Consider the following 26,907-nt stretch of genomic DNA (forward strand, 5'->3'; position numbering starts at 1 on the left):
AAGGATCAATACATTTTAGCTAGTAGGAGAATTTGCATGTATGGAATCTTCAGATAGGAAGAACAGATTGCATTGTCAAAACAGGTATCTAGAAAGGCACCGCCAAAAATTCTGGCACATCTTCTTTCAGATTATTTCCTATATTTGTGTTAGACAATTATATGGTAAGCAAGGGATGCAGTTCTGATTCCTTCCATAGTCCAAAACCTCATAATTCAAGACGAATTTCCCTGTGAAGAGTTCAGGGGTGAATCAACACCTACTGTAATTAGCAATAGGGATGACCCTGACATTAAATTCTCAGCATTTTTCCATGTTCCTCATTGTCCATTCTGGGATTTTTGACATTTTTTTGTGATGTTAAGGTGTTGAAAATCTATTTACCAATAACTTGTTAAAAGTAGTAAGACAGATTTTTTTGAAGATTATTGCAATAGGGGAGAGACTATTGAACTTAACTTTCAATACAACAGCCAAAGGGGCAGATGAGAGAGTTAGTGGATAGAAAATTAGTAGGAGTAATGTGGTTAATCTCAAGGGTGAAGAGGAAGCAGAGCTTGATTAGATGCCAGGGGTGAAAGTAGATGAACTTGATTGGATATATAGGATGGGGCCTTGTTACCAAACTGGCTTATCAGGATTTCCTGCTAAAATTAGTGTCAGCAATCTAGAGAAAACCAAACAAGAAGAGGAATCAGGGAGACTGGCTGAAGGACTGAGCCTTTGTCCAAGGTGAACCTGCTGGAAGATGGTTTTTCTTCTCTCAGCAATCTTTATAAGCATCCTTCTTCAGAATGATCTCTGATAAATGAACAATGTATAGCATTTTGTAGGTTACTTCAAGGTCTGCCATTAGATTCAATCCCATTTTAAAGTTATTATTTGGGTGCACATTTTTCAGTGAGTGAGAAGCAGTGATTGGGACTTAAGATAAGACTCTAAATTATAGCAACAGCTAATACCAAACTAACAGCATGAGAAAACCCACATTGACAGTTTGAATTTACATTGCATCTTTGCACTTCATAAACTAAGGGCTGTGTACGGTTCCACTCCTCAGCTAAAATATCAGAGCCATGTGGTAAAACTTCTGGTTCACAATTCTTAGTGTCTTATAGCTTTCAAAATTAATTTTTTTATTTGAAGTGACTCAGCTTATTTCAAAGTTTGGACACAGAATGAAACTGTTTTCACCTTAAGTGAAAGGGACTTGAAAGTGAGATTCTTAGAATTCAACCAAAATGTCTCACACCAAAACTCTTTTTGCAAGTTCAGGTTCTCATTATATAATTACTGAGTCCCTTTTCAACAGTGATATACGTTTTTTCTGTCATGTGATTTCTAATGATGTTCACAATGTGTGCCTCTATCGCTGAACATTTGGATGATTTTCAGTTTCCACTTATATTAGTGGGAAAAGTACATGGATCTTAGGGGCCAACTCTTCAGGATGGAGAGCTGAAGGACTCAGAGTCATATCCTGAATCTTATATTTATTAGATGTGAGAAGGCCAGACATGGTGATATGTGTGTAATTCCAGCTACTGGGGAGGCTGTTGAAGGGGGATCACAAGTTGGAGGCCAGCATGAGTAACTTAGGGAGAAACTGTCTCAAAAAATAAAAAGGACTGGAGATGTAGTTCAGTTGCAAAAACACCTCTGGATTCAATCCCCAAAAGAAAAAAGACACGGGACAAGTGAGTGAGTGGGGTCCTAGGGGCTGACTTTCCAGGATCTAGAGCTGACAGACTCAAGAATGAGACCCTGATTCATATTTATCCTGCATAAATTGCTAACATGTTAAATCTTATTTTCCTAAACTGAAAACATAAATCACGATAACAGTAGTAGTATCTTGAGGAATTTTTGTGATCATTAAGGAAGTGCTTGGAAAAAGTTTAGAACAGTGGTATAAAATAACCTCTCAATAAATATCAGTTATAGTGGTCCCCACTTTTCTGCAATTTCAATTTCTAAAGTTTCAGTTACTCCCAGTCAACCCTGGTCCAAAAATATTGAAAGGAAAATTATAGAAATAAGTAGTTAATTGGTTTCAAACTGTGTACCATTTTGAGTAGCATGATGAAAGCTTTGTTCCATCTCCTTCAGGATAGGAAACATTGTCCCTTTGTCCAGCATGCTCACACTGTATAGGATACCTGCCCGTTAATTACTTGGTGGCTGCCTTAGTTTTTAGATCAATTGTCATGATATTCTGGTGCTTGATATTTAAGTAACCCCTATTTTATTTAATGCAGTAATTGTTCTATTTTACTAATTAATTATTTTTAATATCTTACTATGTCTAATTAATAAGTTAAACCTTATCATAGACAGGTATGTGTGTATAAGGAAAACACATTGTACATATGTATTTCAGTACTATTCTTGGTTTCAAGCATCCACTGAGTGTCTTGGAATATATCACCTTGAGAATAAGGAGGGATTACTGCATTCATATTTCTTTATAAAATTAAAAATATCACTACCAATTGGAGAGACAAAAATCAAAACTATTCTATTAAGATTTCATCTAATGGGCTGGGCTTGTGGCTCAAGCAGTAGCGCGCTCGCCTGGCATGCGCAGGGCGCTGGGTTTGATCCTCCGCACCACATAAAGATAAAATAAAAAAGTCTGAGCTCTCCTGATTACAACTCATGGATTGTGAATGTGCTTCCAAGATTTCATTTAACTCCAGTCAGAATGGCAATTATCAAGAATACAAGCAACAATAAATGTTGCCAAGGATGTGCGGGAAAAGGCACACTCTTAAATTGTTGGTGGGACTGCAAATTGGTACAACCAAATGGAAAGCAGTATGGAGATTCCTCAGAAAACTTGGAATGGAACTACCATTTGACCCAGTTATCGCACTCCTCATTTTTATCCAAAGTACTTAAAATCAGCATACTACAGTGATGTTGCCACATCAATGTTGATAGCAGCTCAATTCACAATAGCCAAACTACGGGACCAAACTAGATGGCCTTTAACAGATGAATGGATAAAGAAAATGTAGTATATCTACACAATGCAATATTACTCAACCTTGAAAAAGAATGAAATTTTGATATTTGAAGGTACATGGGTGGAGCTGGCAATCCCCAAACCAAAGGCCTACCTAATTTTTTCTCTGATATGCAGATGCCAATTCATAATGGTGGTGTGGTGCTAGGGAAAAATAGAGGTACTCTGGATTAGACAGTGGGGGAGTGAAAGGAGGGGAGGGGCTATGGAGGTAGGAAGGAGAGTGGAATAAATCAGACATTATTACCCTATGTGCATATATGACTACATAATGTACAACCAGAAGAAAAGTTATACTCTATTTACGTACAATGTGCCAAAATGCATTCTGATATCATGTACGACTAATTAGAATGAATTTTTTAAAAATACCCCCTCTTATTTCCATCTTTGCACACTTGTTTTGCATAAAATATTCCTAAAAAGGAGAACATTTATCTTATAATTCCTTTAGAATAGATTTTTTTTTCTAAATATAAATATTTTTAGTGGTTTAAAATTACATTGCAAAATTTCTCCCTGGAACATTGTTTCACCAAATTTTACTCTTAATAGTGAGACTGTAAGAATGCTCATTTTGCTATATAATCACTGGATTTGAGTGTTAATTTTAATCTATTCCAATGACATTGAACAGTTGTCTTATGTTTCTTTGCCATTTTTATGTATACTTTGATGACTTACTTGTTCAATGTGTACTCCTCTACTAGGGTACTAGCTATTTCCTACTTAATTGCAAGAGTCCTAATATATTAACACTGCCACCCACTATTACATCTCTAGCATATTTTACATTTTCTTCATTTTTTGACTTAATTTTGGTTATGATTTTTCTCCCAACCTAAAAGAATTTTAATTTCAATGTAGCAAAATCTTATAATCTTTTCTTTATGGTTCGGACCGTGTATATGACTATGAGAAATGCCTTTTAAAATGTGTATTCTAATAGTCTCTATTTACCCTACTGAGAGGAAGCACATACAATTCAATAAACTGAAGACTCGGAAGGAGATGTGTGAAATTAAGAAAGATGCTTGGCTTCTCAGAGATCAATTGCCTCTTTCTAACAGTAATAGACTATAACATAGCCCAAAATGAAAGGCTGTAGGAAATAAACAAACACATACAAATTTTACACCAAAAGAAATATTACCAGTCAAATTGTAGGATAGGACCTGGTTATTCTTTTTTAAATCATCCTCTGTCATTTATTCACAGATTATTTTCCACCAAGACCTTTTCAGAAGGCTGTTAGTGCAAAGCCACAGAGAATCTTATGCTCATTCTGAAGCTGTTTGATATTTCATGCCCCCAAGTTTGGCAAATATTAGCTGGAAGATGTAGACTATGATAACAGCGATGGCTTATGCCTCTCCAGGCCCTTGAAAGAGCTTCTGTTGACATAATCTGATGTGTGTCTGCAGCAGCTGCACTCCACACTATTTTACATGCAGCCCCTGTTGTGTGCTGTGCATGCATAGTGAGTCAGTTACTTCCCTAGATTTCTGGCTCAGTACTTTATTTCAGTGATAGAGTCCAACTCTAACCCCATGTGCTTCAGGAAGATATGAACTCCCTCAGATCTCCTGATCAACCTTCAATCATGAGATTTTTATATATACATATATATTTTTTTCCCAAAGATATTATTTGCTAACCATAGGATTCTCCAAGCAGGGTCCTCAGCTCATGTATTTTTATATTCTCAGGGTCAATCACAGGCTACAGGCCATAGGAAGCACTGTGGAGGTTTGCTGAATGATGAATGAATGAATGAATGAATGAAAGAAAGATGGTCCTCTATTTTATTTCTGGTTATATGCTATATTTGACCCTACTTTCTAAAATTAAGACACCCCACACCAGCAGCCTATCACATCTCTGCCACAAGAGTCCCAGAGACATTAATGACTTGGAAACAGCAGTCCTCTTCCACTATGGAATTCTGACCCATTTCTACCACCCAACACCTCTGACTCAACTCTCGGACACTGGAATTTCACTCCTTAGACTCCTCTGCCACAGCCACTTGCCGAGAACATGACCCAGCCCTCTGAATGATATTTGTACAGACCACGGATGTGAAGTGGGAATTCTGCCTCCATGGGACGTACTGTTGCTGGGGATTACAAACCTGAATCTCACAGGACCAACCAAGCCCCACTGCTGTGTCTATGAGCCAGTCACTTTCTTGCATGCTGAGGGATAGGACAGCCACAAAGTGCTTTGTATCTGTCCATGGTCCTGCCTATTATTTCACACAGGACAGTTTACTTCAAACCTTGTAACCCTGGAGACTGCATTTAACCCCTCTAGACTTTCATTTCCTATCTTGATGAAAAGAATATTGTTAACATTTTTATACTATTTTCCAGGAAACAATATGAACCATAATTTATATTTCAAAAACACTGATCCCTTTGGAACTGGGAGAGTCTCTCCCCCCTGCCCGCCCTCTGCTTGAGTATATATGTATAAATCTATTTTGGGGCCTGTACCACTATTGCCATTGCTGCTGCCTCTGATTCCACTGCTGCCAGCCTGAGATCTCCTGGAGGTCTTCTTTCTGGGTGCTGCTGCCACAGAAGAAACTGTTGCCCCAGCTGCAACTGAAGCTGACACTGCTGTTGACCCCTGGAGATTGCCTGGTCAAGCTGCTCCCATAGCTGCAGTTTCAGATGCCCCTGCAGCTGCTGCTACTGCTGACCCTCTGCCTGCTGCCAACAACCATCGCTACTACCTCTGCTGCCATGGCCTAGAGGACTGCTTTGGGGGAGACTCCAGGTTTGGTTGTACATGGCTGCACCCATTTTGGGACACCAGCCTGGGACTGGGGCCTGGGTGTCAACAGGTTACCACCACAAGGACCTCTGTCTGGGGACTCCAGCTGGCACCTGCAGGTCTAGTGTGGGGGTGCCTGAGGGTTTGGAGGAGCCTGGAGTCTTCCTGCTGAGAGTGCTGGTGGCCCTTCTTGCTGCTGCAACTCAGAGTTGCTCCTTTGTATAAGTATATCCCTGGTGGTCTCTCTGCAACTAGGAGCAGCATTGACATCTTGGGACTTCAGTGTAGCCAAGCCTGAGGTATCTGAAGCCCAGATCTGTGGGATAGAGACTGGGTTTGTGAGGGCTGATCTGGATTTGATGATCCCCGGAGATGTCAGAGACAGGGCTGAGAAACTGTTGAACACTGACAGACAGTTTGACTTTCCAGCAAGATTTATTTTGTTTTATTTTATTTTTTGATTCACTAATCTTCCTACCATATTTGGAACAGAATGTTTTTTACGCATCAGGGTGTGAAGGACAATGATATATGAATGGTGGTTTGCATTTTTGTTGTATTCTATGTCTTTAGTTTTTTCTCTTTGTTTGTATTCTTCCTCTCTCATCTATTTTCTTTCCAACTTTTCTCCAGCCAATAGCCAATCTCTGTCAGCTCCTCTTCCACTATTCCTGCAAATTTTACTTCTAGATTCTTTCTTCCTCCCTCGTGAATATTGCATACTACATTACCACTGTTCTCTCATCCACTATTTAAAATTCTAAAACATTTTAACAAATATTCTATTTGTACTATAGATAGTTATTGAACTCATCATTTTGGTTTAATGTGAGAAAGCAGTAGATGCCTTAGTGGGAGCTATTAGGCTTAAGGCTATAAATGTGTATGCTGGGTGTGGTTGATATTGGTCTCACAAGTAAAGGTGAAGTGCTGGAAAAGGGACACTAAAAATCTACAGCATAGAATTTGTCCTGCCTTAGATCCATACTTTTAGATGTGAAAGCACACTAACAACATGAAAAAACAAGGGAATAAAGTGCCCCAAACAAACCAAGATGCTTCAAAAACAGAAGCTACTGATAACTCAGTAGAAGAAATGTCCAAGAAGGAGTTCAGATTGTACATCATTAACATTAATATGTAAACTAAAGGATAGTTTGAGGAGTGAAATCAAATAAAAACTACAAGAAGTGAAAGACCACTCTAATAAAGAGTTAGAGATCATGAAAAAAAACCACAAGCAGAAATCCTCAAAATGAATGAATCAGTAAACCAAACTATAAATTCAATAAAAACATCACCAACAGACTAGACCACTTGGAAGAAAGAACCTCTAATCTTGAGAGTAGAGTTGAGCATTTGGAGAAGATGGTAAGAAACCATGAACAGAACATCCAAGAATTATAAGATAACATGAAAAGACAAAATTTAAGAGTTATTGGAATAGATGAAGGAGCAGAGATACAAATCAAAGGAATGCACAATCTTTTCAGTTATATAATAGCAAAAAATTTCCCAAACCTAAAGAATGGAGTGGAAAATCAAGTACAAGAGGCTTACAGGATCCCCAATGTACAAATTTACAGCAGACCCATGCCAATACATTTATAATGAGAATGACTAACACAGAGAATAAAGATAAAATCTTAGGCTGTGAGAGAAAAAAAAATCAAATTACGTGTAGGGGGAAACCAATTTGGATCTCAGCTGATTTCCCAACCCAGACTCTCAAGCTAGGAGGTTCTGGAATAATATCATTCAAGCTCTAAAAGAAAACTGATGCCAACCAAGAATTTTATATCCAGAAAACTTAAGTTTCATATTTAAAGGTGAAATTAAAACTTTCCATGATAAGCAAAAAATAAAGAATTTACAACTAGAAAGTCTACACTTACCGAGCATTCTCAACAAAATATTCCATGAGGATGAGGTGAAAAAAAAGTGAAAACCATAAAGGGAGGATCTACACTAAAGGGATATTCAACCAAATGGGAAACTAAGACAAATCAGAAATAAATCAAAATGACAGGGAATACAAATCATATCTCAATAGTAACCTTGAATGTTGATGGCCTAAACTCATCAATAAAAAGATGTAAATTGGAAAATTGGATTAAAAGGCAAGAGCCAATAATGTTCTGTCTTCAAGAGACTCACCTCATGGGCAAAGACATCCATAGGCTGAAGGTGAAAGTATGGGAAAAAGCTTCACTCATAAGAATTGCTTAAACAAGCAGGGATTTCCATTCTCATTTCAGATAAAGTAGACTTCAAGCCAAGTTAATCAGAAGAGACAAAGAAAAACATTTTATACTTCTTAAGGGAAGTATATATAAGCAGGATATAACAATTATAAATATTTATGCCCCAAGCAATAGAGCATCTATGTACATCAAACAAACCTTTCTCATTTTCAAGAGTCAAATAGACAACAATACAATAAAACTGGGTGACTTTAACACACCTCTCTCATTACTGGACAGGGCTTTCTGAAAGCCTCTGCAAAGGTGAGCAGGCATGAAAATACCTTCCATGGAGCACTGCTGGGACACATGCACAAAGTGGTGTGTTACGTACCCAGGCACAGCCCATGCTCAGTAAAAACTTTTACTAGCAACAGAGGAAGTGCTGTGTGAGGGAATAGACAATATAGGAAAATACTCTGTACTTCTGCTCAATTTTCCTGCAAACCAGAAACAGCTCTAAACATCTCTCTTTTTTTTTTTTCCTTAAGTGAAAACCCAAACCTGTGGGAAGCCATCGGTGAAATGCATGAGGACATTTTCTTGGCATTGCAGCCAGGGAGGGAATAGGTCTGGCATTTGGAACTTCCTGTGACTCTTCCACAGAGAAAACCACCCAATCAATGCATGTGACACCCCTCCTCCAATCCCTCGCTCTGCTAGAAAGGTCCCACACAGCACTGGAGATGGGGTGACCTGCTGTAGCCACACAGCCTCTCTGAGATGGGTATGACCTGCCTAGATGCCAATCAACCTGCTAACTGCAAGACACCCTCAAGCAAGCCTCCACCCTTGAAACCCTACCTCGCCTTTCATGGATGCCCTTAAATAAACCACAGGAGCCATTTTCCAATTGTCTGGCTCCAGCTCCTGTGTGGACTGGACCTATCAGGGGCTTCCATCTTTGAAACTATCCTTTCTAACTCTTTGTTTTTTTGTTCTTCACTAATTGTTCTAGAGTTTAATTCCTCAGGAGGCTTATTCCTCCAAGCAAGCAAGAATGCCCAGACAAGGTGCTGGCCACCCCATGTTAATTTGGAGCCCAGAAAATGCACTACTTGAGAGAAATTTCAAGACAAGGAAAAATTTTCCTGCAAACCAGAAATGGCTCTGAATATCTTAATTTTTTTTTTAAAAAAAACGTGAAAGCCCAAACCAATCAGATATTAATGGAGGAAGAGTACCCCGCTTTCTGACTTTAGATGATTTGGGAGCTCCTTTCTTTTTTCCTCTAGGAATCATGATTTCATGTGCAATTCTCTTCCCTGTCTCACAAATTCATCTGTTTACAACGTAGAAATCACTGTTCTGAAACCGCTGTTTTTTTTGTTTTTTTTTTTTTTAATTTTTCTTTGTTTTTCTGGAGACTCAGTGCTGTTTAGTCAGATTATTTAATAAGTGTCAAGATGGGAGGGGAGTATAGCTCAGGGGTACAGATCTTGCCTAGCATGTGCCAGGCCCTTGGTTCCATCCACAGCACCAAATAGCACCCCAAAACAAGGTCGGGGAACTGGGGCAAGAGCTTAGCTCTCAGGTCTTCTCCCACATCTAAATGTAATCTCACTCAGGTCCTCTGCATAGTGATCTTTAACAACTGCAGAGGGATGGCCATGGACTCCTCCCTCGAGAAGGTGGGAAAAGAGGGTTGATATCACAGCAACAGAAAGATAAAATGTCCCTGGAGGTGGCTATGGCTCTGGCTGTGGGTGGAGAGTGGACTCCAGGGATCCAGAGTTCTCAGTTTGGGTCTTATCTTATCACTGCTTATCAACTAGTTACCCCTGGTGACCTGTGAAACTTAGTAACCTCTCTGAGCTTTGGTGCCTCACCCCCCCACCCTGGCTCCAGACTAGAGGGCACTGCTCCTGGGGCCAGGGCTCAGGCTGTTGGTGCAGAACTGCCACCTTAAAAGGCAATAGCAAAATGGTCCCAGAAATCAGGGGTGCTGGAATCTGAGAGACAATCTTTGAGTGTCAGGAGGGCAGAGACAGGACTATATCTGTAGGCAGAGACCTGAGAGGAGAAGATAGCTTTAATTTGTCGATGCGGTGTTCCGCAGGCACAATCACTTTCCTCATTTTACAGGGGAGGAATCTGAAATCTAGAGACGTGATGCTGGTTGGTAGCAAAGATAAGGCAGAACTCAAGGTTTCCTTTGTCCTTTATGCTGAATTTCCTCTATTAGAATTCAAAAAATTAAGCCAGTGAACATCATACCAAATACCACACATGCACTCATGCACACTTATCACTTTCTTGTACTCATACAATTGCTTTTATATAAATCACAGAGTTCTTTAAGTAAGCCCTCTCTTTAAGTGCCAACCACTAATTGCAGGACGTCCCAAAGCAAGACTCCACGCTTGAAACCTTACCCTGGCCTTTGATGGACCCCCTTAAATAAGCCACAGGAGCCACTTTCTAATTGTCCAGCTCCAGCTCCTGTGTGAACTGGAACTCCTCTTGAGGGGACTGGGAAATTAACGTCCTTGAGGGACAGATTCAGTGGGTGTCACCTGCATCACAGTGCTGTGGTGCAAGACCCTCTTAACACAGGCGGTGCTGTTCATCACAGTAAGTGCCTGCAGACACACCGGAGGGTGTGGGCAACCACTATGTTAAGGTCTTTGCTTATAATCTTCACAAATAAAAGATTCTTCCAGATTCTTATCCTCTTTAACAGATGGTAAGTTTGAGGCACAGAATGGCTAAGCAACTAGACCAAGACTCCACAGCTGGCATGGTCAGGTCACAGCTGAACTGGGGCAGTTTCTGTAGGCACTTGCTCAAGTGAAGGCTCTGGACTCAAACTCAGAGAGCATGCCTAACAGATTTGGCAAATGCCTGTGTGTTGATGAACCCTGCAGAAAGGCAACTTCAGGATGAGAGGTTTAAAAACCCAGCTTCTCCCAGAGCCTAATTGCTAATGAGTTCCTAGAGGACACAGCAGGGGGGCTCTATGGCTAAGGGATTGGCTAAGGGATCATGTTCATTGCCAATGGAAAAGCAAAGCATAAAGGGGTGGGTTTGGACAGCTCTTTGCTGGAGGTGTGACCATAGCTAAGCCCATTGAGCTCTCTGGTCTCCTCTTTTAGTCCATTCAGGCTGCTATACAAAGTACCACAGACCGGGTGGCTTATAAACCACAAATATTCATTTTGCAAAGTCCCGGGGGTGGGGGGCATTGGGGTCTAAGATCATGAACAGGTTCTTGTGAAGTCTCCTCCTAGACGGTGAACTGCTGACTTCTCCCCATGCCTTCATATGAAATGAGGGATAAGGACTCACTTTAGTGTCTCCTCTACAGGGGGACCTGCACTTTACAATATTGTACTTTTCAATATCACAGTTCTCTATGACAGCATTCTTTCTCTCCACGGCCACAGGGAATAGAAAGAGCAGCAGATTTGCGTTAAGAGGAAACCCTCCTTGAGTCCAGCTCTGGTGTAGGAGTCTGTGCTGCTGTTGGCCAATGCCTTGCCCTCTCTGAGTCTCAGTTACCTCATTTGTAAAGCAAAACAGAACAGAGAAATGATGTAGGCAGAAAGCAATTTGGATTTCAAATACGTGTCTAGTGTGTGTTATTGTTGATGTTATGAAAGCAAGGTGGGAGCCTATACCCCTGAGCTGGTCAGATGATTTCACTGTGATAGGAACAGCCATGGAAACAGGAGACCAAAGGGAGAAAATCACCACTAAGATCAAAATCCATGGGAATGACTTTCTCTTCTGGGGATTTGACCACTATTCCTCATTCATTCCCCGTTTAACCAATAATGCCCCATTTGGGTATTTTCTTGGTTGACAATTCACTATGGCATAGAACCACACAGAAAGTGATGATTTTCACATTCACTCTTGTGGGAAAATGCCACTATTTCTAATCACATCTCTGGAAACATGCGGTAGCCTGCATTGAAGAGACGGCTGAAAAAATCCATAACTTAAGCAAAACAAAGAATGTCTGGGATATTGATATTATTTCAATTGAGTCCTGACCGAAGACAATTCAAATATTTGCAGTGAGAATATTTGTGGGGTTGGGGAGCCTTCTTGCACTTGACATTGTCCCTGTGTGCCTGATTACAATATACATAATTACATGGACATAGTATGCCAATTTGCCCTGCTTACAACTGCTGGGCAGGGATTTCTCAGTGTCACCAGGATCCCGTCTGCCCCCTTCAGTGTGTCTGCAGGCACTTACTCTTATGAACAGCACTGCTTGTGTTAAGAGAGTCGTGCACTACAGCACCATGATGCAGGTGACACCCACCCAATCTGTCCCTCAAGGATATTAATTCCCCAGTGCCCTCAAGAGGAGGGAGTTGTGCAGTTCTTTCTGTGAGTTGCCACATTTCTTTCAGGAAAAAAAACAGGAGAGCACAGAAAGACCACCATGGAGGGATTATAAGCATGAACGCCAGTCTCTGTTAGTTTTTCTCATCCATTCAAATTTTAAATTGTAAATTGTAAAACATTTAAATTCAAAATCATTTGAATCTTATCACTTTCATTCATGTTTGCTATTTTTAAAAAGTTTAGATAGGAACTACTATGTCATTTTAATTTTAACATTTCTCCCTCGTTCCCATTTTATTTCAGTGTTATGCCAGGAAAGATTTTCCTTAGATAGAAAGCATTCTCCCACCTTCTTAAACATGTTTGTTTTATTCCTTATTCACCCCCTCAATTCTTTCCCTCTTTCTCTTACGCTTTTGAAGTCACATTAATAGTCTACAAGAGATCATAGCCATCTGCTTTTCTTATAGGCTTGACATGATTTGAATTATGTTCTAGCTAGTTGCTTCTTTTCAAAACATTAATAACATCCTGTGACCATGTCATATATTGGTTTATCATCTATTATAAATATTGGACACCTGGCATTGTGAACCTATTTGGTATGCCTTGGCACTCTCGTTGGGGAGTCTCATTTTTTTTTCATGAGCCAGATCAGTAGTAAATATTGACTTCCCAGTTCACTGTGACCCTTCATTATTCCTTATATTGCACAGTTGCCGGCTTATTACCCGATGTTGCCAAGAAGCCTAGATTTGAGGCTCTTCCAAGTCAAATCCCAAGAACACATTTACATTTGCTTGCCAGCTTCTATTGTCAAAAAAAATCAGTTTTGCCTAACCTCCCACTAAACATTTGGTATGAATTTTCTCATTTATCACTCAACAAAACAGCAAGCTGAGTATTATTATTATTATTATTATTATTATTACTATTAGGCCATCAAGTGCACAAGAAAGTGTCATATTCTCACAAGCCAGTGTTATGATAGCTTGAGAGTCTATCACATAGATCCCAGACCCCAACAGGGCCTTCCACACAGGCTGGGAAGGCAGTATCTGCAACTGAAATGCAGTTCTAGGGATCCTGCCCGTTCACCCCACACAGGAGAATAGGAGAACGTGGCTTCCAGTAAGAAGTATGAGCCTCCTCATCCGCCTCTTCACATGGGTTGATCTCAGTGGAAACAGAGACTGAACAAACTCTAGTCTCCTTTGTGGCCCAAAAGAGGTGCTTGTTCTCATCTTCTCCAAAATAAAGTGGGTTGAATGGGTGCCGTACAGAGCACCATGCAAGCACTCTGCCTGTTTTCTCTATTTGAACATCAGCTCTGCAAAGCAGCAACATCGCCCCCCACTCCACCCTTAGAAAAGAGGAAATCAACTTGGGCAAGCACATGCTTATCTCAGCCCATGCAGCTCCAGAGTGGTTTTTTAACATATGGCTTTTTTACATATGGAAGACAAGCCCATTTCCCTCTTGCCTAGGGTCCCTCAGCCACCACTCAGAATGCCGTGGGATTTCAATATTTCCTAGAAGCCAATGTGCCAATGGATGCTCCCTATCCTGGCAAGGTGTATTTGTGTCCCTGAGTGTCTCCATTCAGAAATGTTTATAAGTGCTGAGAAAAACATCAAGACCATTCTTCTAAATTGCTTAGGGTTCTAATTTCCCCAGAACCTTTCCCCAGACTTCCCACAAGACACAAGTTGAGGTTCCAAGAGCATAGGGTAAAGCCTACAGAATAATTGACATTTCCAAGAAGGGAAAACAAATATCACCAGATCCCCCGCCATTTCTTCCAACGCACGGAGGATTGAAAGGAGAATTTTATTTTAATTATTTTATTCACACTGACTGTGCACAGAAGCTTACCCACCCTGTGCCCAGGAGAGAGAAAAAGAGGATGAGGTAGACAGGATTTTGTCTCCTTAAAAAACATCCAGACACCTCTATATGCTACTGCATCGTTGTTCCGGGATGTCTGCTGTCCTTGCTTAGGGCTCGTAAGACCACCAGCTGGAGCATGGGGTGGCCCTCAACAAAAAGAGTCTGCTTCTCTCTGACACCCTTGACAACTGCAAAGAGGGTCAGTGGTTACACAGCAGGTGCACCTTTATTTTGATTCTGTTTCAGATGGGGTAACACTGCTTATGTGAATGAGAAATTATCTGTAGGGAGCAGAACCCTGCAAGCCTTTGAGAGAGAAAGATGATTAAGGGGAAAATCCAGGTCACCTTCTGAATTTCAGTGGACCACTCAGCAGCATCTTGTCATTTACTTGCTCCCAATTATGGAGCACCTACTGCGTGCCTGACCCTTTATAAAATCAGACCTCCTATTTTATTTATATTTTACTCCAGTCCCGTGGGAAGATGCTAGTAGCTCTCCTTCACCTGCAGAGCACACCCGGTCCCTGAGCTCCACAGCCTCCTCCTTCCCCACCTCACTCCACAGCCTCTAGGGCTCTATGTGCACAGGAACCAGCCTGGAAATCAATTTCCACTCACTTGGTTATGCTGCTATCATGGCTCAAAGAACATGTGCTAAAAAATAACATTCAAAGTTCCAGATTCTTTGTTGTACTTGTTGCTCAGAGAAGACTCAAAAGAATTAGGCTGACCTAGGTTGGTACCTAATTTCTTAAAAAGTTCCCATAGCACCCCCACCACCTGCACACACTAGATGTTCAGCTGTCTCCTCTGGCAGTCTTAGCCTTCCTTCTGAAGGAGAGGGAGTCAGACAGGTAGAGCCAACTGCAAAGCACCCACCCCGACCCTCAGGTTTGCAGCCTTCCAGGATGTGGACGCTAAGGTCTGGCCCTGAGCCATGAGGACAAAGAATCATACTCACAGGCAGCCGGGAGTTGCTTCTCTCTGTCCGCTCTCTCTCTCCCTTCTCCTTGGTGACAGTTAAAAGACACAGAGGATGAGACTGCCATTTATGTAGACAAAGTGTCCGCCTCCCTGAAGCCAATCAGCGCAGCTTGCTCTGCATTATTTACCCAGAGCATCTCCCACTCTCCCAGCACCTCCTGCCCCCAGCAGGATGTGAGAGTCATCCAGGAGCCCAGCAGGACGAAGTGGAACAGTGCAGTCTGTGGGGGCCGTGGAAGTGGCCAGGGAAATATGAGCCCCGAGTTCCTGGTCCCTGTATGGGATTCAGGGCCAGCACTCCCGGGCACTCTTCTGGCTACTCAGAAACCACAGGCTCCATTCCATGGGTAAATAAATGGTCAGCCCCGCATATGAGGAGCCCTTCTCGGGGTCTGCTCCTTCTGTGGGAGACTACTGTGACTCTCCTTATGCAGGAGGGAGAGAGATGCAGGGTGCCAAGCTGCTTCCTGGATCAGAAAATGAAACCAGGAGCAGATTAGGATTTGAACCCAGGATCATCTCACTCCAAGCCCTGTTCTGCGACCCTTCAGCCTGCTGATGTTCAAAGCAGCACTTATCTCTCCTCTGCCCGTGGGCTATAATGGGAAGAAGCATCCAGGCTGACAGTGCAATTCAAGGGGCTGAATTTAGTTTCTCTTTAATGTGCACACAATCATGTGAGCCTAGCAAAGGGTCTGGGTTGTGCAGATGAGGAAGGGTGGAGAATAGGAGTCAAGTCAGATAAGCAGCAGCATGCAGGTTCCTCTGTCCCACACTCACACATGCATGCACACACATGTGTCCATATGCACACATTTGCCACACATGCACTAAAGCACATATGAGTACACTTTAACACATGCATGGACACACATACAGGCACAACACATATACATGTTCAGGGCCACACACACGCATATACATGTTCAGGGCCATGGCACAGTCCTGAGTCATGACTTCCACGAGGAGAGTTGTCCAACTCCAGCTTTAAGCAGGATCTCTGCACAGGGGCAGGAGCCAGGATGCAGGCAGAGCCCTCCAAGGCATCAGGATTCACAAGGTGGCAGGGCTGCAGTGCAAGGAGCAGGGAATGGCTGAGGATAACTGAGAGGACCTGGTCCTACGGGTGGGGTGGGCAGCAGCCACGTGGAGCAGAAAGGCATAAGGGGATTAGGCTGGTCTGCACAGATGGGAGCTCCTGAGCGCCCCAGGCGCCACCATCAGGGTGAGCTGGGAACAGAAAGGAGGATGGCTCACGCTCTCATATGGAGCTCAGCCCTGACCACAGAGGAGAGGCAGGACTGGAGCTCTGCAGGAAGAGCCAGTATCAAGCTGAACAAATAGTCTCCTAAGCTAACACCTCCCTGTCCTGAGGTACAAAGGCAGCCCAGGCTTGACCTTGCTCAGATACCTGTGATCAAGTGGGGAACTTGGAGTGCAGGATTGACCAGGAGCTTGGGGGACTCCATTAAGCTAAATATGTGCACACAGGACTCCAGTGGGTTGTTGAAGAACACATAGCTCTATCCAGAACAGGATACCAAAAAATACTGGCTACACACAAAAGCCCAGGTTATGGTGAGGAGTTGGATACAAATGCCTAGACCCGGGGAATAGTGCTGTGAGTGGAAACTTCCATTTCATAAAGAGTCACCATAATAATGCCTTGCATTTTAATTAGCATAAGATAAATTCCATGTTTGTATAATTATGTCAAAGTAGATTTTACTGTTATGTGTTAGGTGCAGGACAGGCTGAGTAAGCTGTCTGCAGGGCATGCCAAACAAAGTTAGCTGCAGGATGACCTGGCCGCTCAAACCCTCTGTCTGATTCTTTATCACCTGTTTGCTTCAAGCCCAAACGCCCAAGCCCCCGCTCAAGGCTGAGCGCTTCGCCCTCCTGCTCAAGGCTGAACACGTAGCCTGCCACTCAAGGCCAAGCACTTAACCCCCTTGTGTGCCAACAAGGCAGCTTGCAAACCCAGAGACCCTGTTAGATTTAGGCAGCACAGCAGAAGGGCTATAAAAGCCTTCCCCAGCTGTCCCCTCCCACTTCTTTCCTTCTTTCTTTTCTCTTTGTTGCGCTGCTGCAATAAAGATCTCTTGGTTGCTCCGAGTGTTGTGGTCACTTTCCTTTCATTGGTGCCGAAAACCCGGGAGAGGGTTAAAACCCACTTTTGGGTCCCTCTTCCTTCGGAAGTGCCACTCACCGGACAACCTGAACCCATTTTCTCGATCGCCAGAACTCCATCCACCACCGGCCTTCGATTGGTGAGTTTCCCCTTCCTGGAGTCCTAAACCCTATGATGGTGTCAGGAGGATTTGACCGTTGATTGTCCCGCAAACCTCTTTGCCCACCAGTGGGGAGGAAAACACCCCACCACAGCCTTCAAGGCTACGGTGGCCCTCAGGGACTCCTTCCTAGGGCAGATTAGACTCCTGGGTTCAAAATTATTCCCCTTCCCCTTCCCAGCTGGTACTTTACCAGCAAAGGCTTTGTAGGTCTCCCTCAAAGGACTGTGTAACCTCCAGGGACACATAACAGAGAACTGAACATCACATCCCACCCAGACCCCTTTGGGGTCCCTAGATCCCTCCATTCTAAGGGATCTCTACAATTACTGTGAGCATTCGAAAAAATGGGTAGAGATCGCTTATGTCCAGGCTTTCTTCTTGCTCCGTTCCAATCCCGCTCTCTGCACCTCTTGCAAACCTCTACAAATTCTTCTAGCCTACAAGCCACCCCCCCCTACCACCGATCCCCAACTTTCTCCTTCTCCAGACTCATCCACTACTTTTGACCCTGCTGATGAACCTCCACCCTATCGCCCAGCTCCAATAGATTCTCACCCTCAACCTTCTGCCCCAGACTCTCCGCCATCACCCTCACCTCAGCAACCTGACTTCTCCCCTCCACTCACTAGATCAAAAACCCAAACCAATGCCCTTCCTCAAATAATTGCCCCCTTGCGTAAGGTAGCAGGTGCTGAAGGCATTATCCGAATACATGTCCCCTTTTCTATGGCTGACCTCTCCCAAATTGAAAAATGACCAGGCTCATATACTACCAACCCAGTTGTATATACCAAAGAATTCCAATATTTAACACAGGCCTATAGCCTCACCTTCCATGATGTCTATATGATCCTCTCCATACTTTACTTCCTGAGGAGAGAAGATGGGCTTGGGAACAGGCTCGCACTCATGCAGAGGAGATCCATCAGACCAACCCGGCACATCCCATTGGGCCCCAAGCCGTCCCAGACCAAGACCCCTCTGGGATTACAACACCAATAACAGCATCACAAACAGAGATCATTTCACCACTTGTATTCTGGCAGGCCTAACAAGGGCAGCCCAAAAAGCAGTTAATTTTGAAAAACTTCAGGAAATCATCCAAGATAAACATGAGAACCCATCAGCCTTTCTAGACTGCCTCCTGCAATACACTAATTTGGACCCAGAAACCCCTGATGGCCGACAGTTACTAATGACTTATTTCTTTGCCCAAAGTTTTCCTGATATTCGGATCAAACTTAAAAAAATTAGAACGAGGCCCCTCACTCCCTAGATGGAGATTCTTGCTACTGCTTTTAAGGTCTATCACAGTCGAGATGAGAAGGGCTAAACGCCTAAGGTGCCAAATGCTGGCTCAGGCCTTCCGTGGGCCCTCTCAAAACTCATCTCCCATGTGGCAAGACCATCCCCTAAAACCAGAACCCCCTGGGGCTTGCTTTAAGTGTGGACCAGAAGGACATTGGAGCAGAGCCTGCCCCAATCCAAGGTCGCCTACCAGACCCTGCCCAAAATGTTCCATGATAGGCCACTGGGCTTCGAAGGACTGTCCTCGTACCTGAAGGGGTGCACGGTCAGGCCCTAGCTGCCCCCATAATCTCATGGGACTAGCCACTGACGATTGATGGGGCCTCAAGACTCCTGTCCCAACAAGTCCAATCACCATGCAGGAACCCAGGGTCCAAGTGACGGTTGATGGTCACAAAATTCTCTTTTTAATAGACACTGGAGCAACATTCTCGGTCTTACAGGAGTTTTGGGGATCCTTACTTCCCTCTCAGTCCCCTATTGTTGGGATAGGTGGACAAGCAATATATCCCCAAACCACCCCACCCCTACCCTGTTTATTTTCAGGCCACTCATTCTCACACTCCTTCCTGGTGATGCCCCAATGCCCCATTCCCCTTTTAGGCAGGGATGTTCTATCTAAATTTAAGGCCATGATTTCCTTTCTGCTGTTTCCACCATCCTCCCTCCCTCAGTTATAGCCATGGCTGCCCTACAGGCTACACCAGATCATCCCCTTCCGCTTCCACAAGACCAAGTAAACCCATTGGAATGGGACACAGAGACTCCATCCCTGGCTAAATGTCCCCCAGTTGAGGTTCACTTAAAAAATACCTATCACATTCCAAATAAGCCTCAATATCCCCTCCCGAGGTCCAGTCAAAAGGGACTACAACCCATCATTTCCAGCCTTCTTAAAAAGGGCTTCCTTAGGCCCACACATTCACCATATAATACTCCCATTCTTGCAGTCAAAAAACCCAATGGGACTTACCGCCTGGTCCAAGATCTTCGTCTCATGAACGAGGCAATTAAACCTATCCACCCACTAGTTCCAAGCCCATACACTCTCCTGTCCCTTATTCCAGCCTCAACTTCCTATTTTTCTGTTATAGATTTAAAGGATGCCTTTTTTACTATTCCCTTGGCTCCACCTTCCCAAGACCTCTTTGCCTTTACCTGGACAGATCCAGATACTCAACAATCTCAGCAGCTAACATGGACTGTCCTCCCTCAAGGCTTTAGAGACAGCCCACACCTCTTTGGTCAGACATTGTCCGCTTGATCTAAAGGGCCTCAACCCCCCTCTTTCAACTCTTCTCCAATATGTAGATGACCTACTCCTCTGCAGTCCCACTCTAAACATTTCCAAAACTGACACCAACACGCTTCTTAACTTTCTGGCTGACAAGGGTTATCGGGTGTCTCCTCAAAAAGTACAATTATCACAACCTCAGGTCACCTACCTTGGAGTCCAACTCTCCCAAGATTCCAAGGCAATCATTCTAGATGGAAAAGCTCTAATTCGTGACTACCCCATCCCAAAAACTAAGGAAGAAATTTTATCTTTCCTGGGTCTAGCAGGATATTTTAGGGCCTGGATTCCCAATTTCTCACTCCTGGCCAGATCACTATATGAAATGGCCAAAGGGGACAAACAGGATCCCCTCCCCTCGTCACCTAAATCTTATTTTCTCTCTATACAACAAGCCCTCCTCCAAGCACCAGCCCTACATCTCCCAGATATCCAACAAACCTTTCTTCTTTATGTCCATGAAAAAACAGGCTTAGCCCTTGGGGTGTTAGGTCAAAATAAAGGGCCCACCTTTGCCCCTGTGGCTTACCTTTCCAAACAACTAGATCCAACTGTTAGGGGGTGGGCCCCATGCCTGCGTGCTCTGGCTGCAGCACACGTTTTACTACAGGAGACAAAGAAACTAACTTTCGGAGCACAAACTATTATCATTTCCCCTCACACTCTAGAGGATCTTCTCACCTACAAAGCTTAAAGACCCTTCCTCCCTGCCGCATCCTTTCCCTTCTAGTCTCATTCCTCCACGATCCCTCTATTTCTTTTAGGGCTTGCTCAGCCCTAAACCCAGCAACTCTTCTTCCCAAAACTGAAACACCTCCCTCCCATCACTGCCTTGAAATACTAAAAAACCTTATGCCCTGCCCCACTCATATCCACGAAGGGCCTTTGCCTGATGCCACTTACACTTGGCTTACTGACAGCAGCGCCTTCACACTAGATGGTCATCATTATGCAGGCTATGCTGTTATCTCCTTGGCTGACCCACTCGGCATAAAATTTTCTACAGTAGAGGCAAAATCCCTGCCTCCACACACCACCAACCAACAAGCTGAATTAATAGCTGTCACTAGGGCATTCCACCTGGAAGCTGACCATTCCCTAAACTTATACACAGACTCTAAATATGTTTATCACATAATCCTCTCCCATTCTGCCATATGGAAAGAAAGAGGACTCCTTACAACTAAGGGCTCTGCAGTCACCAATGCTAAGCTCATCACTGATCTCCTTAAAGCCTCACTCCTTCCCACTAAAATCGGGATCACACACTGTCGCTCACACCAACATGACTCTTCACCTATCACAAGAGGCAATTCAAGGGCTGATCAGGAAACCCGATTAGCAGCCCTTGCCCCATATTGTACCCTAGCACCCCTTATCCCCCAACCCGAATCCCCCATGTCAACCCGATCCATGCTCTCATATCTCCACTCCATCTTTCACATTAACTCCCAAAGCCTCAAAGCTTTTACAAGCTCATTTCTCACACTCAGCCCCGAAGATGTTCACTTTCTGCAACAGCTAACTTCTAACTGTTCCATCTGTAAAAGAACAAATCCTCAAACCCCTTTAAAACCAGGAACCTTCCCCACACATCAAGCACGGGGCCACACTCCAGCAGCCGACTGGCAGCTAGACTTTACCAACATGCCACCTGTCCGCAAACTTAAATACCTACTAATTCTAGTGGACACTTTCTCAGGATTGGTTGAAGCCTTTCCAACTGCCAACAAGTGGGCTACCACAGTTGCCTCTATCCTTGTCTCTGAGATTATACCCATATTTGGAGTACCCACCTCTTTTCAGTCAGACAACGGACCCGAGTTCATTTCTCAGATCACACAGCATGTTGCTAAAGCTCTTAACATCCCATGGCACCTGCGCATCCCCTATCATCCACAGTCATCTGGAAAGGTGGAACGTACCAACCGAACAATAAAAGAAATTCTAACCAAGCTTACACTTGAGATTCACCTAGATTGGACCAAACTCCTTCCCCTTGCCCTATTCCGACTTAGAATATTACCAAGGAAACCCACCCTTCTCTTCCCGTTTGAGGTTATGTACGGCCGCCCTGCCCTTCCCCCTGGTGTTGCAGCTTCTGAGTGGACTCTACCAGAAAGTCTTTCTTTCCCTCTTCTTTCTTTTATATGCTCTCAGCTCTGGAAAAAAACAAGAAAACCTACTCCCAGACCCCCAAAGGCCCCACACTTCTTTTTCCCTAACACCAGGAACCTGGGTATTCTTCTCTCCCCCACAACACGGAGATTGTCCCTTATCACCAAAATGGGAAGGTCCCTTACAAGTTACCCTATGTACCCCCACCACTGCAAGGCTTCAGGAGTCTCCAACAAAGCTAACTCCCTGGATTCACATTTCCAGGTTAAAACCTGCATCAGCTCCTAAGCCTGAGTCTGCGGATACCTCTTCTTCACCGGCATATGCCTGCAGCCCTTCTCCCACCAATCCACTGAAACTTCGTTTCACCAGGTCCTCCAAAAAAACAATGAATAACTTCCAGATCTGGGTCCACCTCCCTTACCTCCTCTTAGCCTATGCCTCTCTTTTCCATATCTCCTCAGGATCCTACATATGGAGATTCACAATAGTTGATCAATGGAAAGATGGATCCATATTAAAAACTGAACAAATTGCCACTTTTGATATGCCCCTCAACTCAACTGCCCCCATGACCATTTCCCTTGCAAATTCTCGATTTTACAAAACAGCCTCAATAGGACCCTATCTCTGCTTTCTATTCGATCAGACTGAAGATTATTGTAAATGGTGGCCAGACACCTATAAAGGCTGTCCTTACTGGTCATGTAGAATCCATCATTATGACAGGAAATCACATACCAGTATGTTCCATTTGATACCTGAGGAGACTTGGAAAGAGGCCAGAGCACAGGGCAGAAAGAGAAAATACCATTTTGCACTAAAAATCTATGGCCCAGCCCACCCACAATGGGCCTTAGGAGTCACAGGAGCCGCCTTTTGGGCTAACTACCAGACCAAGCCCTCTGGATATTTATGGATAGGGAGAAGCATAGTAACACAAACCTCATCTGAGTCAACGATCCTCACCTCAGACATACAGCACTCTGAAAAAGTCTTAAATAAGCAGATAGAGGAACTCCAAGGTCCCTCCTCCTCAGACCCCTCCAAACCCAGTTCTCAAATCCATACCTGGATCAAAATCATCCAAAATACACTGGCATTTCTAAACACTACAGTCCCCACTCTAAATCCCCAAAACTGTTTTCTTTGTGCCTCCCTGGAAAGGCCCCTCCTGGCAGCAGTCCCTCTCAACTTCTCCTCATATGATCTTTCCCTCACTGGCGGTAGAATGCAACCTGCCTCGAACGTCCCTTTGTGGGAACCCACACCCAGTAACACCAGTTTCTCTGCTTTACCCCGATGGCTCTGCATCAGCCCTTCACCACACATCCAACACGACAGATGCTCACATTACACAACTGTTTCTACAAACAAATACACAAATCCTGGAGACTTTCTTTGGTGTAATGGAACCCTAATGACCTATATCCCTGACAATATAACCACTCCCTGTTTTGTTGTTCAAGTAACCCCTCAGCTTACTTTATATAGCACCGCAGAATTTGAACACTTATTCTCTCATTCTACTTTGCCACGCAGCAAGCGTGCAGCCTTCCTACCTATCCTGATAGGAATTTCCATAGCCGCAACTATAGCAGCAGCCGCCCAAGTATCAGGAGGAGCTATAGGGCACTCTATATGGATTGAAGATGACCTTCACAAAAAACTCCAAACAGCTCTCAATGCTACAGCAGAGTCACTCTCATCCCTCCAGAGAAAGGTCACCTCTGTGGCTCAGGTGGTGCTCCAAAACCGAAGGGCATTAGATTTATTGACAGAGCGGAAAAAGGAGGTACTTGCCTATTTCTAAGGGAAGAGTGCAGCTATTATGTGAATGAATCAGGCCTAGTAGAACAGAATGTTAACAAACTTACTGACCTTGCAACCCAACGGACTAAAGGTACTTCCCAAACTTCTTTTCTGGACTTCTTTCAAAATCCCTTTGTCATCTGGCTCATGCCCCTCTTAGGCCCTCTTATAGGCATAATACTCTCCTGCACTTTCCTCCCATGCGTAATAAAATTCCTCCAAAACCAGATAAACACGATTTCTAACCGTACCTTTAACCAGCTTCTTCTCAGGGACTACCAACTGCTTCACGACCTAGATGACTCCAACTCCTCTCGGGAAGCTCTCGCCCGATGCTGACAATGCAAAAACAACTGCCAGCGAGAGACACTGAACCCAGAGAACTTCTTAGTCCTGGATTTTTGAGCCTTTATGTCCTTTTAAGCCTCCTCATGGCCTTTGGCCTCTTCTCTGTTAGTCCCCCCAGCTGGAACTCCTGCCAAAACTGAACTTTGCTTTAATCCTCATCCTGTTTTTGCTCGCTCTGATCCTCTTCAGGTGCTGGTGACTCTATGTGGAGACAACGCTTCCAATACTTCCTAGAGTCCCTACTACAGGACCAGTGGCTGATACCAACAATCTCCTCCATCCAGGACTGGTTTGATGCCATGGACGACTTGTGGCTTCAAGGAACTTTTATGGACTTTACCCCTACGGAAGTAGTTGTCTATAGCCACTGTGTGTTGTTTCTGGCTGCCCTGGTGTTCTCAGACCTGTCCCTCGGACATTCCTCCGCTTCCCCTTCTAGGCCTGACACTGCCCACCATTAAGCAGGAAGTAGCCAGAGGAATTTATGCCGTCCCCCATGTCACTTAGAAAAACAAAAAGGGAGGAATGTTAGGTGCAGCACAGGCTGAGTAAGCTGTCTGCAGGGCATGCCAAACAAAGTTAGCTGCAGGATGACCTGGCCGCTCAAACCCTCTGTCTGATTCTTTATCACCTGTTTGCTTCAAGCCCAAAGACCCAAGCCCCCGCTCAAGGCTGTACACTTCGCCCTCCTGCTCAAGGCTGAACACGTAGCCTGCCACTCAAGGCCAAGCACTTAACCCCCTTGTGTGCCAACAAGGCAGCTTGCAAACCCAGAGACCCTGTTAGATTTAGGCAGCACAGCAGAAGGGCTATAAAAGCCTTCCCCAGCTGCCCCCTCCCACTTCTTTCCTTCTTTCTTTTCTCTTTGTTGCGCTGCTGCAATAAAGATCTCTTGGTTGCTCTGAGTGTTGTGGTCACTTTCCTTTCATTATGCGTAACTAAAAATCATCCATAAAAATAAAAATATTGTGGTAAGTGAAGAAAAAAGTTTCTGTTATAGGCATTTTTACACAGGACCATTCAATCTCTCAAAACTACTTTATGAAGTAGCTATTATCATCAGCCCTATTTTACAGATGAAGAAACAGAGGTCCAGAGAAGTTAGAAAATGTATTGAAGTTCACACAGCTCAGAGTATCCCTGCAGGGCATTTCATATCTCCTCATCAGCACGCCAGCTTGCGTGGGCACGGCTGGGTCTGCCTGCTGTGCTGCATTACAGAACAGAGTGGCTCATGAAAGAATAAGCTGAGAGAGAAATCTACAGCTGCCAACTGTGGTTGTGCTGCAGGTGTGTGAAAGAGGGTGTGTTCTCACCGGAGGGAGGAGCTCTCTCATTGTGGTTTTAGTTTATATTCCTGATGATTCATGATGTTGACAAAAGTTTTCATAAACCTTTTGACCAATTGTATCTTTTTTTTGTTTGTTGTTGCTTTTAGAAGTGTCTGTTGAAGTCCGTTGCCTATGTTTTAATTGGGTTACTCATTATTTTGCTACTGACTTTTTTGAGTCTCTTACATGTTCTGGATATTTACCCCTTGTCCGATGTAGAGTTTGCAGATATTTTTCCCATGCTGAAGGTTGTCTCTTCACTACCACATGATGACACTCATGAAGAATATAAAAAGTGGATTTCATAGAATCTGAGAGCAGAATGGTGGTTACCAGAGGCTGCGGAGGATACCAAGGAGCGAGGAATGAGGAGAGGTTGATCGGGGGGAATAAGTTACAGTTAGACTGAAGCAAGAAGTTCTGATGTGCTACTGCACAGGAGGGTGACGACAGAAAAGGACATTGTACTGTGTATCTCCAAGATCCTAGAAGAATGGATATTGAATGTTTTTATCATAAAGAAATGATAAATGCTGGAAGAGACAGTTATGTTCAACCTGATTTAAACACTGCACAATGTATACATGTACTAAAACATCACAGGGTACCTTTACTGGGTAAAATTTTATTTTTTAATTTCATATGAGTTAACAAAAATAAGAGGCTGGGGAGGAGACTCATGATGCCCAGGAAGACCTGGGACCACGCTTGGACACCCGGAGGGAAAACAAAGCCCTGGAGAGGTTTGGAGCAGAAAGCAGACAAGTCTCAGGTCCGAGTTGAAAAATCACAGAAGCTGTTGCTTGAAGAGTAAATTGGAGGTTTGGGCAGGAGCGGGAGACAGTCGACGGATCTTGAGATTTACTTAGGAGGTAGAAAAGAAGCTGTGAGCTGGTGTGCAGAAGGTACAGAGAAAGCACAGGGACTCGAGGTTCTGGAACCGGGTCTGCCTTCACCACCCAAGAGGAGTAACTCTGGGCTTCACCCATCCACAGTGATAATGACCATGTAGAATTGACATCAGAAATGAAACAGTAGGGATGAATCTATTTAACCAAAGATATGCAAGGCTTGTACTTCTAAAAAAAAAAATAGAAATAAGTGCCCATCCCTGAAGAGGAACATGATTATAAATATTTCTCTTTTCCTCCAATTGGTGAGCAGATTCAATG

General features: G+C 43.8%; 1 protein-coding gene across 4 annotated transcripts in view; it reads right to left on the reverse strand.

Moving 5' to 3' along the window:
* Ddc (dopa decarboxylase) overlaps positions 1–26,907 on the reverse strand; it is a 121,107-nt gene that overhangs the window by 88,421 nt on the left and 5,779 nt on the right. The window contains exon 1 of one of the 4 annotated variants that reach the window (XM_058585452.1): positions 24,308–24,330. The exons of the other annotated variants lie outside the window; for them this stretch is intronic. The gene's annotated coding sequence lies outside the window, so the exon portion shown is untranslated. Of the gene's footprint in view, positions 1–24,307; positions 24,331–26,907 lie in introns of those variants that run through there. 4 annotated transcript variants of the gene reach the window in all.

Source organism: Marmota monax, unplaced genomic scaffold (assembly GCF_021218885.2).
Source record: "Marmota monax isolate L192 unplaced genomic scaffold, Marmota_monax_Labrador192_F-V1.1 WCK01_AAM20220418_F8-fsc00432, whole genome shotgun sequence".
Classification (NCBI taxonomy): Eukaryota; Metazoa; Chordata; class Mammalia; order Rodentia; family Sciuridae; genus Marmota; species Marmota monax.